At 39.4% G+C, this 17138-nt stretch overlaps 1 protein-coding gene across 1 annotated transcript in view; it reads left to right on the forward strand.

The window, feature by feature from the left end:
• The window catches only part of adarb1b (adenosine deaminase RNA specific B1b), an 83104-nt gene that overhangs the window by 19832 nt on the left and 46134 nt on the right, over positions 1-17138 (forward strand). Inside the window, exon 2 of the mRNA XM_088415564.1 lies at positions 7467-7516. The gene's annotated coding sequence lies outside the window, so the exon portion shown is untranslated. The remainder of the gene's footprint in view (positions 1-7466; positions 7517-17138) is intronic.

Here is a 17138-nt window from a genome sequence, read left to right on the forward strand (position 1 = left end):
CAGCTTTCAATGTTATCCTGGCTTTTGAGCGCAATTCTAATTTGAATGTTTTTCAGAATCGAAATTGTCGTGTTTCCATCTCAATCTTCTTTGTCTTTTCAAGGTTAAAGTTTCTGGTGTCAGATATTTAAGGTTCCATAGATACTTGTTTAGTGCAGGAGAATGTCCTCTCTGTCCATAAATGCAATGGCTGCAACGTTCTAAGGACAGCAACATGCGCTGAATGTTTGACTTAATGTTGTGCCAGTAATGTTATGGCTGAAATAGCATGGGTTGGGTATGAACAGGATTTTATTGTGATTTATTTCCGTGGCCGTTGTACAAATCATTCGACCATCTGCCTGTGGCAGCAGAGGCCAAGACCAACCACTTAGTGCTTGGCAGGTTGAACAGGGTGTCATGATTCAAACGTGTGTGTACAGGAAATCTTCTTTTTTTTTCTGCTTAACATGAAGGTTATAACTCTCGGAATGCAGATTTGAATGCCGTCGATCTGTTTTATATTTAGCGCAACCCTAGGACCGCATTTTTGTTTATTTGTTGGTACCGGTGCAGGAAGATGGAGTGCTAAACCCTTCGGGTTACGAAGGATGTTGGCTAATTGAACCCAACTGCTGTGTTTTATATAATGTTAACCCTGAACACATTTTGCTTTCTCACCGTTCCGTTTAATCTCTGTTTATGCTAACATTCACTGCCATGTGCCTTTTATATCCGTCAGCTTGAATCCAATCGGCTACTGCCACGATCAAGTACGTTTTTCCATGGGAGGATCCCGCCGTCACTATCAAATATTTTTAGAATCGATTATCCTATTGATTATTCCGTCAATAATCCAAATAGGCAGGTTAAAAAATTGCAATAAAGTGGATTGCGAAACCAGTTTATTTCGTGGTTATTTTTGATTCATTATTACTTATTACTAACGCAATATTTTGTCTGTCATGAAAGATCAGTCACTGTAAAACTCTGGCAGTACTCTGCTCCCGGCATCTGCTAAAGCCTAAGAATAAATCTGCTTGAGTTTTGGAAACTCCTCCTACAAAGTTTGTGCAATCATATTGAAACTGGGTGTTTCATTTAAAGATGTTGCTTGTATGCCTTTTAATTTTAAAAGCTATTTTTTTTTGTCCGCCCTTTCATAAATCTATTGAGTGTAGCCCAAGGTGACCGAGCTGTCTCACAATGTATGTGATGGGAGCAATCAAATGGCATTGACCTCCTAATGCAGCCGCTCCGTTTCCTTCTCTAATGAGTGCTTGTGACTCATAATCTATAGCATGTACTAAAGCCGCAGGGTTAATCAAGGCGCCACATCAATGTTGGTTTTCCGCATGTCCAGCTGTGCAAATGGGCCGGAAATCAACTCAAGTCGACAAATACTGTGTTTTTGTATTTTTAACGATTTTCTCTCTGCAGAACTCCCATACTCATGACAATAAACATCAACATGTGTGTTGTTACTGCTCTTAAATTTGTGGTTCACGTGGTAATTGCCAGCACAGCACACGCTTAACTCATTCATTGCCACCTGTTTTCAAAGCACCGGTTATTACTATTTGTTTCGGTTCTTAAATATTCCGTGGTGCAAGTGGTGAAACCAGCAATGCTGTTTGGCCCGGAGACAGTGCCACTGAGAGAAATGCTGGAGGCAGAGCTGGAGGTTAGCACAGATGAAGATGCTGAGGTTCTTTTTGGGAATGACCAAAGCACATGTTAGAGATTTTGGACATGAAGTCAGAGAGGCCAGATTGAGATGGTTCAGACATGTCCGGAGGAGTTGAATTGCCAGGCAGAAGCCCTCGAAAAAGAACAAAGAGGAGGTTTATAGATGTAGTGAAAGAAGACACGAAGGTATTTGGTGTAAGAGAACTGGAGACAGGCTTAGTTGGAGGCTACTGTGTGGTGACTCCTTAAGGGAGAAGAAGAGTATTCTGCGGAAAAACCCTGGTTCTCTGTTTTAAAAAGTCAAGGTTTCACTTACTGCCGATTCTGTCTGTCAGACACTTTTAATGAGCTTGTCTTTTCTCATTTAATGGACATCTAAACAGGGTTCAATGTGATTGATCCATCAAAACGCAGAGTTTTGAGGCACAGATGTGAGAAAAAAAAAATATATATATATATATATATATATTATATCTGCCATATTCTTACTTACAATAATTACTGTAATGGCTGGACATCAGGTGGCTCTTAGCAGCAAATGCAGCTAACAGCAGCTTGTGTTAGCTGCAGTTGTTGCGGCATTATTTTCAACCGTTCAAGTCCATCCTTATCCTTGAACTGAAATGTGACATGAAATGTTTAGGAAGATTAGATTTATTTAGTTTTGCTATAAGTTTTGTACATTGTTGCTAAAGTGTTGGTACGTTTTATTGGAGGTAAATTTCAGAGTCTTATACACAGGTTTGTCTTATATTTGGGGAATTACGGTAATTGTCAGTCACTTTTTTTTTCCCTCCCCATGCATGGGGGAGCTGATTGGATGACTTATAAAAAAAAATACCTCACCAGTTTGATAGTAATGTAATAATTTATTTAACTTTAACTTTACCTAAATATATATTAAAAAAAACCCAACTACTTTTAGAGCTGTAATTTTAATAAACCCCAATGTTTTTGCTGACAGCAATCCTACCTTCAGAATCTAATATCCACCCATGCTCATGGCAAATACTTCCCAGACCACTGAGAGACTGGCTTTTCTAGCCTGACGTGACATTTGACTTGCATGGATGGCATGTCTGGTTGTATGCATGTGCGTTCTTTACAGCCAGGCACATGTCACATTCAGTCATATTATTTAGACGTTAACATGTGATGGAGGGAATTATTGATGTCACTGCTTCCCCTGTGGCAATGAGCAATTAACCACTGGTTTATCTTTTATATTACAACACACCTGCGGGTGTTATGTGCTTTTCAAGAACAAGTGATGTGTGCCTACTGTCGTGACAGTACTTTAATTGGTCTCGTCTTAATGGTGCAGTTTAGTGATAGAATTGTGCCTGTTCCGACTCAAGTACAAATTCACATTAGTTTGCAACAAAACTCACCCCCTGAAAACTGGTCAAACTGACCCAAAATTGGTAAAATTTGAGCTAAAATTTGAGTCAAATTTGATGTAGTTCCTAGTTATTCGAGATGTTCAGACCACTTTTTTCAGATCGATAAAAGTATGGGAAATCCAGTAGTATTTTTTTAAAGGAATCACAATAACACAATTAAGGATAAAGTTGCTTAATCTCCCAATTAATTTGCTCTTAATTTGAAAAGAAAAATATACTGTTGCAGACACAGCATTGAAAAACAAAGTAGATATGCTGATACCTGCTGTATTTATTTTTTTGACCATTCTATTTTCAGTGTGCAGTTGTAAATGGAAGTCAATTCAAAGTGTTTATTGTTATGTGCACCGTGCAGAAACCGGTTTCTCCGTACAATGGAATTCTTACTTTGCCATCCACACGAATGTCATAAGTACTAAATTAAGACAAAAGAGCGAGGTATAAACAACAAACAAGTAACAGGGCACATGTATTAAACGCAAGTGGGTAGATTGTGTACGCAAAGACAACGTATGTCTGCTGTATGCCGTTTTTCAGCAATTCATTGTGTAGTATGCCCTCTCTATGTTGTAGTTATTTCCTCAATTAACCTTCAGTGCCGTTACGCTGTCTTTCGTGCTTTCAGCCAAACTGCAACTGAATCCTGTGTGGCTCTCAATGGATGTTTGGCTGACATGCTTCTTTTTTTTCCACAGAGGTGCTGTGCAAGCTGTTAAAATTGAGGCATAACCTATTTACTTCGGCTGGAATTTTTCTTTACTTGAAGCAGTATTTCAATTAAATTCGGCCTTGACAAGTTTTCATCGTGCTGCGTTCATGCCACAATTTGTCTTACGGGTTGCTTTTGATCAGCTGTCTTAATTCAAAAGATGGAAGGCTATTATTTCGGAGTGAAATTTACAGGTTTCAAGTGTGTGTAGGTGTGGAGCTGCAATCGTTTTGGCAAGGGTGGTAATTCCTTCAAGATACCTTGAGAGTCAGAATGAGTCATTCCCTCCCCTTCTGCTGCTTCCCTACGATGTGACTCCCATTCTAATCCCTCACTTTTTTTTTTTTTTCTCCAGAAGCAAACGCTTTTTGGAAGCAAACAACTCCCTAAGCCATCAGCTGTTGTGCCATCTGCCTAATTTTTCTCTATTTAGCTGGAATCAAATGCAAGAGCATCATTTGACCTTTTGATTGCACCTGCTCCTGAAAATGCAGTTGCTCATTCACCATTCTTGGTCTTGAGACATTTATGGCGATTGTTGAGGAAGTACACTAGCAGCTCTCAAATGGGCAGGATTTGAACATGGTTTCTGCAAGTACCGGCACATCTCATACAAAAATTTTATGCCGTGATAGGAGGTGTGCATCCTTGCAAATTAAGATTAAATTTATGCAAACAGCTTATTGCTAAATTGTGTTGTAGTTACTCATTTGCAAAACGTTTTCTGCCTTTGGTCAACTTTTATATGAATGCAGATTTTAATCAGTGATGCAGTTTTCTAGCAGACAAGCCAGAAATAAAACATATTCTGGAGTTGCCGAGTAAAAAAATGGATGAAGTCACTTAAGGCGATATGTGAGATTTTGAAAGCTTCTGCAGGTATCAGCAAATCTAATTTAAATATTTTTCATCAAACACGAAAGTTCCCTTTTCAAATTAAGAGGAAATTAATTGAAACATGAAGGTATTTATTGCTGTATTGTGTTATAGTGACTCATTTGCAAAATGTTTTTTTCCTATATATTTTTAAACGCTCAATAGAATTAGTGACACCATTTTCGAGCACATCAAATTGTATTTATTTATTTATTCATTTATTTTCATCCATTGTCTTATTTTGTCAGAAATTACTTTGTGCTGGTTGGGGGACTGAAAAATGCTAACGTTTAAAGGCTGCTAATGGAAGTGCATTAGCCAAAATGAAAAAAAAATGGTTTGTCTGCTTTTTTTTTTTTTTTTAAACTCCCCATTGACTATACACCTAATATCTCAATATCATTTAATGTTTCAAGAAGGTCACAGGGGACAGTGGCGGGCGTTGGATATCTGCCGTAGCCAGCGTGCAATGAGATCCCATAAACACCGCAGACATTATCGATCTATTTGAAATAGCTTGGCAAAACCTCCATGCTTATCCAAGCCATCTGCATGCGATTTGTCTGACTAAAAGTTGCTTATCTTGGCCACTCATCTTGCAGTAATCGGTCAGTGACACTTCCTGACTGTGGAGGTCTTTGGAATACTTTTGCATAGGTCTGTGTTTATTAAACTTTTTATTTCAACAGAAATAATTATATATATATATATATATATATATATATATATATATATATATATATATATATATATATATATATATATATATATATATATATACACACACACTAAATAGCTCACCTCCGTTTGAAATAGGTAGAATTCCAACCGTGATGCCTCCATCAATGGCAGAACAGGGCAAATCTGGACTTGTGAGAACACATGACCTTTCCCCCATTGCTCCAGACTGGTTTTTGCTACTTAACAATTGTCGCTCTTTCATTTCCCGTTCGCCTGGAATAAGAAGTGTTTTTCTTAAGGCTACACAGCTGCCGCTGATTGTGCTGCGCTCTTGATTTCATGATTCAACATAACATTGGCTTTTACTGTTAATCTCTTATTGTCTAGTTCACTAAGAGACACTTTTGAGTTGGAAGTTCAAGTCTTCTGGGCATTTGTTGTGGAGGTAAAAAAAAAAAAATCCACCCTCAAACATTCCCTCTGGTGAATGTCAAATGTCCGAGTGGACTTTTCTGACTCTCTTAAAAAATTAATTGCGGAATGTCGAAGGCTTGAATTAGCTTTGGGTACTTTCCATTAACATCAAGTGGCCCTTCTAAGCTGATCTTTCCTCAGTGTTTTTGGTCTACGTTTTTAGAAGCTCATGAGGGGAGCTCCTGAGTTTATTATTGGCATCTGTTTTAGTTTGCTTCTCGAGCGCGCCACTGCAAGGTGGCCAAAACAACTGATAATTCTGGAACATTTGCAACAGACTTAGCATTTCAGTAATAATGACTGTCATGATAAATCACATCATGCAAATTCCTTGCTAGCGCTCAGAGGCGTTTCAGGGCTAGGTCAGGTCATTACACTCCATTTCTGCAAATTTCTGCTCTCTAATGCAATATTCTAATGCGATTCCCGCTTGTGTGGCAAGGCAGGAGCAGACGTCGCGCAATCCCCAAAGCAAATCGCAGAGGTTGTTCAGAGTTGTTAGACTCAAATGGACTAATCCGGCACTGCTAAAAAAAAAAAGAAAAAAGCCCCAATCTTCATTCTCAGTTACATTGCCTCCTCACGAGGGCTGGGTGATAGATCGATTTACTTTGAATAATTTTTTTCATTTAAATTTTCTTTTTAAAAACGAAATTTTGAAACCAACCTTGCAAAAGTGGCAGAACCTCCAAATCTGAGACCATGGTCCTCAGTCGGAAAAAGATGGACTACCCTCTCCGGGTCAGGGATGAGGACCTGCCCTAATTGGAGGAGTTCAAGTATCTTGATGTCTTGTTCACAAGTGATAGTAGGATGGAATGGGAGATCGACAGGCGGATCGGTATGCACGTTATGAATGATGTTTACTAAATGTACAACCTAAACATTTAAAGCAGTCTTGTTTTTGTCTGAATATTTTCCACATGCTTTTTATTTATTTGTTTTCTTTTTGTGGTCGCATCAATGCTACTCTTCACTAACTCGCAGTTGCCTCTCCCATCTGAGCGCGAAGACATAATTCCGTTTCAGTGTTGTGAGGATCCGCTTTTAGCTCGAAGCCAGCCACACAACTGGAATCAAATTAAAAAATATTAACAAGGCAGATGCATAGTGTGTCAAGGACATCCCTCATTAATGTTTTGGATTCACTTCGCCGCTTTAAGGCTTTAAATCGAAGCTTCACTTTAGCAAAGCACCAAGTAGGTCGTTTCAGGCTTGCGAGTGCACTCTGCTGCCAATTAAAGATTATCGGAAAATGTTGCTGGGTTATGATTTCGGGAGGGAGAAATTGTAATTGCCTGATTTTACTGCTCAAACGCCCTCACGCGGAGCTTTGCGGTTCACTAGCTTAGCTTAGAATGGGGGCGACACAAGCAGGTTGGCCTGAACTTATGGTCCTTGTTTTTGATTTGCTTTGGGTCATTTTTTTGCAGAATGTCCTAAAATACATACAGTATGTCATCTCCTCTTAAGCCAATCAGTTGGAAAGTGCCCATGTTCCAACATGGCACCAGTGCAGTGTACTCAGTTGGCTGTGAATAGTCAGCCAGACTTAAGCCGTTTTAAAATCATACAAAGTTAATTTCTTGAATGAATCCATGTTTAAATCACTGTTCATCCCCTTCTAATTATGTTATGTTTTTTTTTTTCTACAGGTTGACATAAGAAAATCAAGCTGCTGTCTCCCTGACGACACATCGGAAGGGTGAGTTAAAAATGTCCCCGTCTGATTTCATTCTTATTCAGTGATTCGACACTATGACTTTCAAATGCACAGGGATAACGAGCAGTTCAAATAATTTGTGCGGCGACTTGAGATATCTTCGGGATTGTTGCCATGTATGAGAGGACAGAAATGACTAATGAGGAGCAAAACAAAATCTGTAAAAAGTGGAGCGCGCAGCAGGGTTTGTTTATGGTTTTGGTGCAGATACATGATACATTTTTTGTCTCCCTGAGGTAGCAAAGCACCACCTTGCTGATGTCGTTAATCACCAGGATCGAACAGAAAGCTTTTCGCATATTAATGTTAATAAACACATAACAAATAATCAATGTTAATTTGAGCGTTTTTACTATCTTGGAATCAAAGCCAGAAAAAGCCCGATTGTAGGATTTCTCTGAAACATTTTTTCTCAACCTTTTTGCAATCATGTGTGAAATGTTTTTGTTTGGCAACTCCAAAAGATAGATTGCGTAACAGCATCCGTTTGATTTATTTATGAAAATTGTGTCACTAATGACAAAGCACTGCTGTATAAATCTTTGCAAAAAAAATGCAATCGTGTCACTTTAACTCTTTTGAGGAACAATCATTTCATTTTCCATTAAATTTGCTCCTAATTTGAAAAGAAAAATAAACTGCTCTACTGACGAGATTAAAAAGCATTAGATTTGCTGATAACTGCCAAAACCCTGGTCAAATCTCGGCTATCCCCTGACGTGCTCCAAGGCGCCCCAAGGGGTACTTGTAACCCCATTTGAGAACCGCTGCCCTAAAACATCCTGACCAATATTTCCTGTGGTGTAGGGCAGTCGTTCTTTCCCTTTTTTCCTCCAATATACGCCCCTGTGAAATGTGGTATCTTTTGGCATGCTTTTTTTCAGCAACTCCAGATTATAACTCCAAAATGTAACATCTTTTTTCTTTCTGGCTCTTTTTGGGAAGTTTTCCATTCAAAGAAATATCTTAATATTTCATTGACGTATTTTCTTGAACATTTTCTTCAATTTAGCATGATGTTAATTCATGTTCCAATTAATTTGCTTTCAATTTGAAAAGAAGATAACGTATTGTTGCTGTCATAGCATTAAAAGCATTGGCACTTGTTTTGTTGAAAACTGCAGAAACCCTGTGAATATCCCACGTACCCGCAGGGGTACAAGTACCCCATTTGAGAGCCGTTGCATAAAATATCCTGTGGTGTAGGCTGTGATGTTATTGAATATGCGGGCAAGATTGTCGCCCCTTTTTTTTTTTTTTGTCCACTCCAAGGGGTACGCTTCATGCCTCTGCTTCATCACGGTTATTTTTAGGAAGGTTGAAATATCAGGGGAGCCCGGGCTCCCTCGTTCCTCCATGCCTTCTTGTCACTCTTTGCTTTGTTACTCCCCAAACTCCCTAACCCATCACTCATGGATAATTATGCACCATGGGAATCTATTTATCCACTTTGGAGTACGTCGTCCTGTCGCCAGTCTTTTCTCACTTTTGTGACTCATTTACTTAATTATTTGAGAAAGCCATCGGAGGACTTTTTAAGTGGCCGCCCACCACGCGTGTTTTACACACGAAGACCGTTCATTCACTGCCGAGTCTGTATAAACAGTTTTACAATGTGTTGCTCTGCAACAGCTTATACACGTGTGGATAAAATAATAATAATATCAGCAAAAGGCTTTTGATGCTGCGTTGAGTTTCATCGCGCATATATCAAATCGTAAGCAGAACATCTCAATGTCGCTGGAGGAGAGCATACCACCCTCAAGGCGAAAGATGTTGAAATCCTTGCGACGGTTTTGATGATGACCGTCACCCCTCAGTTCTAGCCGTTGCAGTATGCACATTGTAAACTTGACGGCATCTGCGTCATACTTTTTGGGTGAAAAGTAACCCAAACCAGATTATAGTTCACGCCTGAGCAGCTGGCAGTGTGAAGGTCCTCGAGGAAATCGCTGTTTATTGTTCAAAATTGCCTTTGGGGGAAGGGGGGCTTGAACATGCCAGAAAACATCGCACATTTTTCAAGCTCTAGTAAACTGTAGAAAAGGTTGCCATTATCAGGGTTGTCGGCGCCATAAAATCGGGAGTAAACAAAAAAATAAAGATTTGATTTGGCTGATGATTTTGGCTTTCCGCTTTGGAGTTTGTAAAGGAAAACCATACTTTTTAACCTTTCTTAACCATTTTTGTAATACACATTAAAGAAGACTTTTTTTTTTTTAAAGATTTTTCAATTATCCATCCATCCATCTTTTTTTTACAGCCGCTTATCCTCACAAGGGTCACGGGCTTGCTGCTGCCTATCCCAGCGGCAGTAGGCAGGAGACGCCCTGAACTGGTTGCCAGCCAATTGCTGATTATTCAATTAAAAATAGAATATTTGATAGAATAATCAAGTCAAATGAACATTTGCTAGTGACCGTCTTAATATTTTTAAATCTTCAATTTATTCATAAATACAGCCGGTGCCAAACGTTCACAAAACAATATGTCCTGACCGCTCTAAATGAAGTTTTCATGGCTAGCGCAATTAAGTATTGCCCAGATTCTACTGTTAAGCTATATTTTAAATTGTCTATTTAAAATGCAAAGGTGATTTATTGGCCAACCCTAAGCGTACACAAAAAATAGACAATATATGAATGTTCAATAAGTTCAGTATCCCTTTTTAAAAGTTCTTCTTTGCCTCTCTTTGCAGCGGATGACTATAGCGTTCACGTAACTTTTGTACTTGACAGCCCCGGGCCTTTCTGCCCTCCATTACTCGAATGAATATTTGGTGTGCTTCAGGCAGCCGTTGGCATGACTGCTCAAGCAATTCCGAATTTTTGGTCCGTCCATCGCTCAGAAAAAATATATCGTTTTCCTTCTCAGCGCAGCTTATGTTTTTTGTCACTTTGCAGTCAGACTCAGTCACAACATAACAGGCACGCAGTGTTTATATTTACAGAACGTGTATGTTGTTTCTCACCCTGCGCCCACACTCCACTTCCCTGGGCTTCCTTCTTATCTGCGCTATCTGCGCGGCAAGTTGCTCACTTCCATCCACTCATCCAGTCCCATCCGTCCCTGCGACCAGACAGGACACAGATGGATCCAGTATCAAAGGCGGCGTTTGTTTTGGAAACCTGGCCGTGGGAGTGGCGGCCAGATGCAAAAACAATGGCGTCATTCAGGCCAAGCCACGATACAACCTGCTGTCACTGATGTCGTCTATTTGTTTCCCAGCAGAATTCTTCTGCTAACTGTTTCCATGACATCTGTGTTACACTGCAGATACAACCTACAGGGTTGATTAATCGCAACAATAGCCGCGCTGCCTCAAGCACCGAAATGCTTTTCATCACGCCTCATAATGAGTATTGAATGAATCGCAACCTAGCTTTATGGTCACGAGCTTTGAAATACGTGATTTTTCTTTTCTATTTTCTATGTTAATTTTGGACTTGCTATGGACTCGCTAAACAGCGAATTAAGCGCCATCCCAAATGGTTCATTTGCATTAAAGCACAGGTGTCAAAGTCAAGGCCCGGGGGCCAGATCCGGCCCGCCACCTCACTTTTGGTGGCCCTTGAATTGGCTGATTTGACTTCCGGTTTCTGACTAAAATACCAAAATTGCAAGTTTTCTTTAACGTGTAAAAATTTGGGGGAAGAAAAACAAACATTTTCTTACTCTCCAAATCTCTTTTGAACAGCTTTTGCCGGCTTCTGATATCAAATCTTGGTAAATGTGTGATCAACACACTTAAAATGTATTTGAATTCACAGTCATTCCGGCCCTCTGACAGAAACTATCACTACAATGCGGCCCAAAATAAAAATTTGTTTGACACCACTGCGTTAAAGAGTGCCAGGTTCTGCAAGACTCAATAGTGATCCGTGCGGTCAGAGGAAGAGTAGGAGTAGTCATGTCAAGCCACAACATAACCTAACACGCTACCGACGAGCATCAAAATAAACTCTGGATTTCATTGCAAAATTTTGGAGCTTTTATTTGGAAGTTTTTTCACAGTGCGCAAGTTGCATTTCGATTAGCTTAACAAGTATCAGGTGCTGATGTGATGACTAAACGTATGGCACATTCAAATTCAGTCGGACATTTCAAACTCATATAGGATAAAAGGTCATCAACAAAATTTTGCAATAAGTTGCTTCATATTCCAGTCGATTTGCGCTTTGAAAAATACAATTTTACCGCATTAAGGGGAATGAAATTAGATTTGCTGATACCTGCAAGAACCTTGTTTAAATCTCACATACCACATGGAATACCTTAACATATCTGCACGAGTACACACATTCCCATTTGAGAAGTATTGTTTTTAAGGACAAGTATTCTGAAGATGCATAGTGGGTTGTGGACATTTGTTCCTCATCTTGAATGTCCTTTGTCCTATTAATAAACTAGCGCGGTGAATTAAATCACATTGTTATGGTCTGAATGAATTTTCACCACCGGTACCACCATTACTAAATCCCCCACACCCATTTCAACCCAGCAGAACCGAAAGGTTGCAATTTGATCTCTTCACCTTGATCAGATTACACGTTGGAATTAGTATAATTACAGCTGTTGCTGATTAATGGGCAGGCTATAATTAGGTCTTTGGATATTGAAAGTGTGTGTGTGTGTGTGTGTGTGTGTGTGTGTGTGTGTGCGTGTGTGTGTGTGTGTGTGTGTGTGTGTGTGTGTGTGTGCGTGCATGACAAAGAGGGTTTAAAAAAATCCTTTTTGGAAGATTCGATCTTCAATAGAGAATCAAAATGTTGTTCCTTGTTTTGGTGAATCTAGTCATGATTTTTCAGAAGGATGAATATCACTATCAGTGTGTCAATAAAAAGCAGATTTAACAGTTTCTCGTGGCCTCAAGCTTCACTGTGCTTTATAGAGGTATATTTATTTTTATCTTACTCTTTAATTGTTTGGTCTGCAACTCAAGGCTCTGTCTTAGTCTTTATGCAGTAGATTCATTCATTTATTCATTTTTCATCATATCTAGCAAGTGTCAGACTTATTTGACTAAGAAAGGTACACTTTAGGGTCTTAACAATTTTACCCTAAGTTTGTTTGCAAATGAGAAAAAAATATTTAGTTTTATTTTTACCTTTATTGTGTGTCCCTAGCTAGCCAAAAAGGCTGGAGGTCAAAGGAGTAGGGATATGCAGCTAATAAACTGTCCAAGTAATTTTCTTTAATGGCTGCTTCTTTGAAATATTTTTTAAAATTGACCGATCAACCTACAGATCAGTGGTTCTCAAATGGGGGTATAATTATCCCTGGGGGTGTGTGAAGGCACTTCAGAGGGTACAGGAGATTTTACAAGGGTCCCTGCAGTTATCAACCATTTAACTTGATGCTTAATACCATGAGTCATTTTTCCCCTTTCGAATTTAGAGCAAATTAATTGGAACATGACACAACACTAGTATGTCTGAGTTTTATACATTCGCACACTTTAGTCGCTATGCAATTATCTATCAGACTCTCTTGAACTGAACGTTTTAGCTCTGTTTTTCAACACTTACTTACATGTTGGTTTCTGCTTGGTAGGGCTAATGCTTGTTAAATTGCGACAAAAGCAAATCTCTTATTTTCAGCCCTGTGGAAATCACACAAACACACATATTCAAACGTACGCCCCCATAACCTAAAACGTAAATATGCTCCCCTTTTTATGCGACGCTCGGGATCCGATTCAGAATTGCCGACTGGAAGCAGGCTGATAATGTCCCACTTGTGCACTCCTCAAAATTTTCCACAGCCTCCATAATGATGAATGTCCATAACGCGGTCGCAGCGCATACGTTTGTTAGTTGGAGGACTGGACTGACGGGACATTGAACTAAATGCGTTTCAAATATTAATAGCGTTCCACTGTACAGTATGTACTGTGCGTGATTATGCACGCATGAGCTCTTTTTGTGTCTTTGACTGCTGCGAAGGTCTCTGTCAGTGAGCCAGGGTCGTCAAGCAGAATGGAAACGCAAGCCAATTGACACAATGGAGATTATGCATCCTCTCTGACCACAAGTGCAAGTGTTATGTTTAAGCTCGGATAATCCCTACGCCAGCTATAATAATGCTGCTGTTTTAAAATGTGGGTGCTTGTGTTTCTCGTCCTTCTTTTCTTCTCTCATTCTAGCAGCTATACAGAATCTGTTTTTGCTCCCGGAGAGCAAAAAGAGATTTTGAATTCTTATTAAATGCCAAAATCATCATTCAATGATTGATAGTTTTGAATTGGAGTTGAATTATCCAGGAGTAGCGTGTGGTCAAAATCAAAGTAAGAGAGACAAAGATATCGATGAGACTAGATAGTGTCAAAACTGAGAGGAGATTTTCCGAGGAGAAATTCCGAGGTCAAGACCGAGAAGACCAAGACTGTTAAAGGTCGAGACTGAGTGGACCAAGGCTTTTGGAGGTCCGGACAAAAACAAGACCAAGTGTTGAAGGTCATTGTGGCTTTTGGAAGCGTAGACCAAGGCAAGACCAAGACTGCCTTTTGGAGGTCAAGACCGACACATATAAACTCAGTACACCCTATATATGGAAATTTCCACATTTCATTCAGACTGCACCTAATAATGTAATGCGACTAGACCGAAAATACAGTAGTTACAGTAATAATGTGAGAAACTTAACAGCCAACATGGAAACAAATACTTCAGATTTGCGGTAAAATATGAAGCGGACCATATTTGGACATGCGCAATTTGCACAGTGATGATATCTGTTTTAGAATCTTAGCTGGGTGTAAATAAAACATGGTACTGAAATGGCTGCACTAACAGATTTCAACACGACAGACATATCGCATGGATTGTTGTACGAGGCAGTGTTTTCCATCATATTCAACGCTATGATCATATCGCACATAAACAACTTGTCACCACTACGGGCTTTACGCGGTTAAGAATTTATTGTTGTTATAGCAGTCTGTGTTGGGGCTGCTGCAAGTATAAGCGTGTGTGTGTGTGTGTGTGTGTGTGTGTGTGTGTGTGTGTGTGCTGTTTTAACTTTATTCACTGGGTGAGTAGCGTTTGTGATCCGGAGTGATGTTTTCTCCCTGCGGCAGTGGGAACTTTCAACATGACTGCATCATAGCATAAGTTTGCTGTCACATTTTTCTGAAATGATGCCCATTGCGTAAGAACTGAATTCATGGGAATAGCTTAGACAAACACACGTACTGCAGGACACACACCTTTCATAGCCTTTATATTTACATACTGTATATAGTACTTCCTTCTGAGATCCAGCCTAATCAATTCTGTCCGCTTGGGTGCCTGTTTGTTTTTGGTCTGCATCTTTTGAGTCATTGGAGGTAGTCCTAAGTTCCAGTATGCTCAGTCGAGGACATGTTTGCCTTTCCAATGGTGTCTCATGTGTTACGGTGGGATGCAAAGGCTTTGCTGTGAAGAAAAACGGACACAACACTGGAAACAAATGAATAGGCAGGCTCTCACGAGGATATATTTTGATTTGAATATGCATCCTATGAGCAATGCTAGTAATTTTCCCAAAGATGAAAATATCCCTTTTTTTTGAAGATCTTTGATACTTTACCACACACGTGGCAAGCCTTCGACAGCAATTCCATATTTGGCACCAATGTTCACACGACTTCACCACACTGCCTTTGCAAGATTTCCTCAAGCTCGTGCAGTTAAAATTAGCGCAACAAATTAGCACTGATGAGTCATTCATTAGCAGCTTTCTGTGTGTTGGCAGGCAGAGAGCTGTTGAGGACCACTTTGGCATTTTAGTTTTACAATTTATTTAAGTCCTTGTCAAGTCAAAATAAATCTTGTAAATTTGACACGTCACAAAGAGTGTTGTTAGCGACTCTGACAAATTTGAATGATTTCAACACGCGTCGACGCGCGTCATGTTTACACCATTTTTGTTACGTGTCCCAAAAATTAGGAAAGCTGAAATAGGGGGAAAAAAAAATAAATAAACACTACTACATAGTTCAGTCATTGCTCGTTTTCAGCATATATCTTCAATTGAATCATGTATTTAAAACAAAAATCATAATCCAAATCTCACGGTTTTAAAAACGAAATGAATGTCGAAGGCAGAACAAAATTTGTCATTTCCATAAAGAGCAGAAGGTTTGAGGTCATGATTTTTTTTTTTTTTTTTTTGCATCATTCAATATTTACTGAACCATAAAAATGCATTATTCATTTGGCATCATCAGCATACTGAAAGTCATGTCAGTGTGACCCTTGCTTAAAGAAACACTTTACATACCTCAATGTCCTGTATGACTTTTAAAATTCAAACTGTGTAATTTATCCTGGTATTTTAACACCAAGATGACATATTAGAAGTTACTTTTCTCTCTATGTGCTGCTGGTATATAGCTGTAACAATTTAACAACAATTTATTAATATTTTGTTAACATTTTTCCATAATCTATATGATTTTTGTGAGGTGTTAGGTTAAAGTGTGAAACAAATCTTGAGTAATTAGAGTACCTCTGTTCAAAATCATAGTAATATAATAGTTATAATAGTTATAAGGGTAATAGTTCATTACCCTGTCAAAAATACTGCGTCATCCTGAAATCAAGTTCAGTAGCTAATTATGCTACTTAGGGATATTTTTTTCTTCCCTCCAAATGCCCTCTTATTTGATTGAATTTTCAGAATTTTCAATATTCGATAACTGCAGCCCATGTTGGGTTGTAGGTGTACATCTTCATGATCGAAATACAAAATATAATACTAATGCGAATGATGCAATGAAATAGAAGAGTGCCCGCTCACCCCCACCCCACCCGGAGTGTATTTCTGTCCAACAATGATGCCGTATGCGGATGAACAGGGCGTGTCAGTCCTGTAAGTTGGTATTGGTGTATATAAGACTTTATTCATCTGCTCCAATCCAGAGCAAAGTGCAACCAGATGCTGTCATGTGTGGCATGCGGTTTACCTTTTTAGAGGAAACATCTAAAATATTAAAGATCATTTTCCCCAGAGCATTCCCTTTGCTCTCTCTCGCCATTATAGGTTTTGCCTTTTAAAACGAATGCACCTATGGCGTGCCGCGATGTTGAGCCCATTTATAACGGCAAAGTCAATATCTGAAAAATTGATGTGGTAAAACGACAAATGGCCTCTCCTTGAATGGCGCATGCAGAAAATGACATCAGTTTGATGGCACTTTTGTGCAGTCGGATGGCATTATGTCCCGCTGGGTGACCATTGAAATGATTATACATTCCATATAGAATGGCTGATGGATTTTTCATGTTTACCACGCCGCAAAAGTCTCTTTTGTCCGGGTAGAGCTATTTTTCACCAGCTCAAAACATCTTGTTTTTCTGTGTACTGTGCCGGGCTTGACGTGTTTATCGCATCGCGTTAAATGAATTGGCTCTCGACGCAAGTGTGGAAGGAAGGAAGGAAAAGAGGTCGTTAGTTGACCTGAGAAGCAACAAACATCCCGGAGGACGCTTTTTAGCAATACGGCTATAGCTGTATCGGGTTATGTTCTTGTTCCTGCCATGTGTTCGCAGTAACGAGAAGCTTAAGAGCAAAATGGGCCCTGGCAGCTCGTGACCTCACTGTCTGCTCACGTCAAATATTT

The sequence above is a fragment of the Hippichthys cyanospilos genome, chromosome 5, assembly GCF_059441005.1.
Source record: "Hippichthys cyanospilos isolate Australia breed blue-spotted pipefish chromosome 5, RoL_Hcya_1.0, whole genome shotgun sequence".
NCBI lineage: Eukaryota > Metazoa > Chordata > Actinopteri > Syngnathiformes > Syngnathidae > Hippichthys > Hippichthys cyanospilos.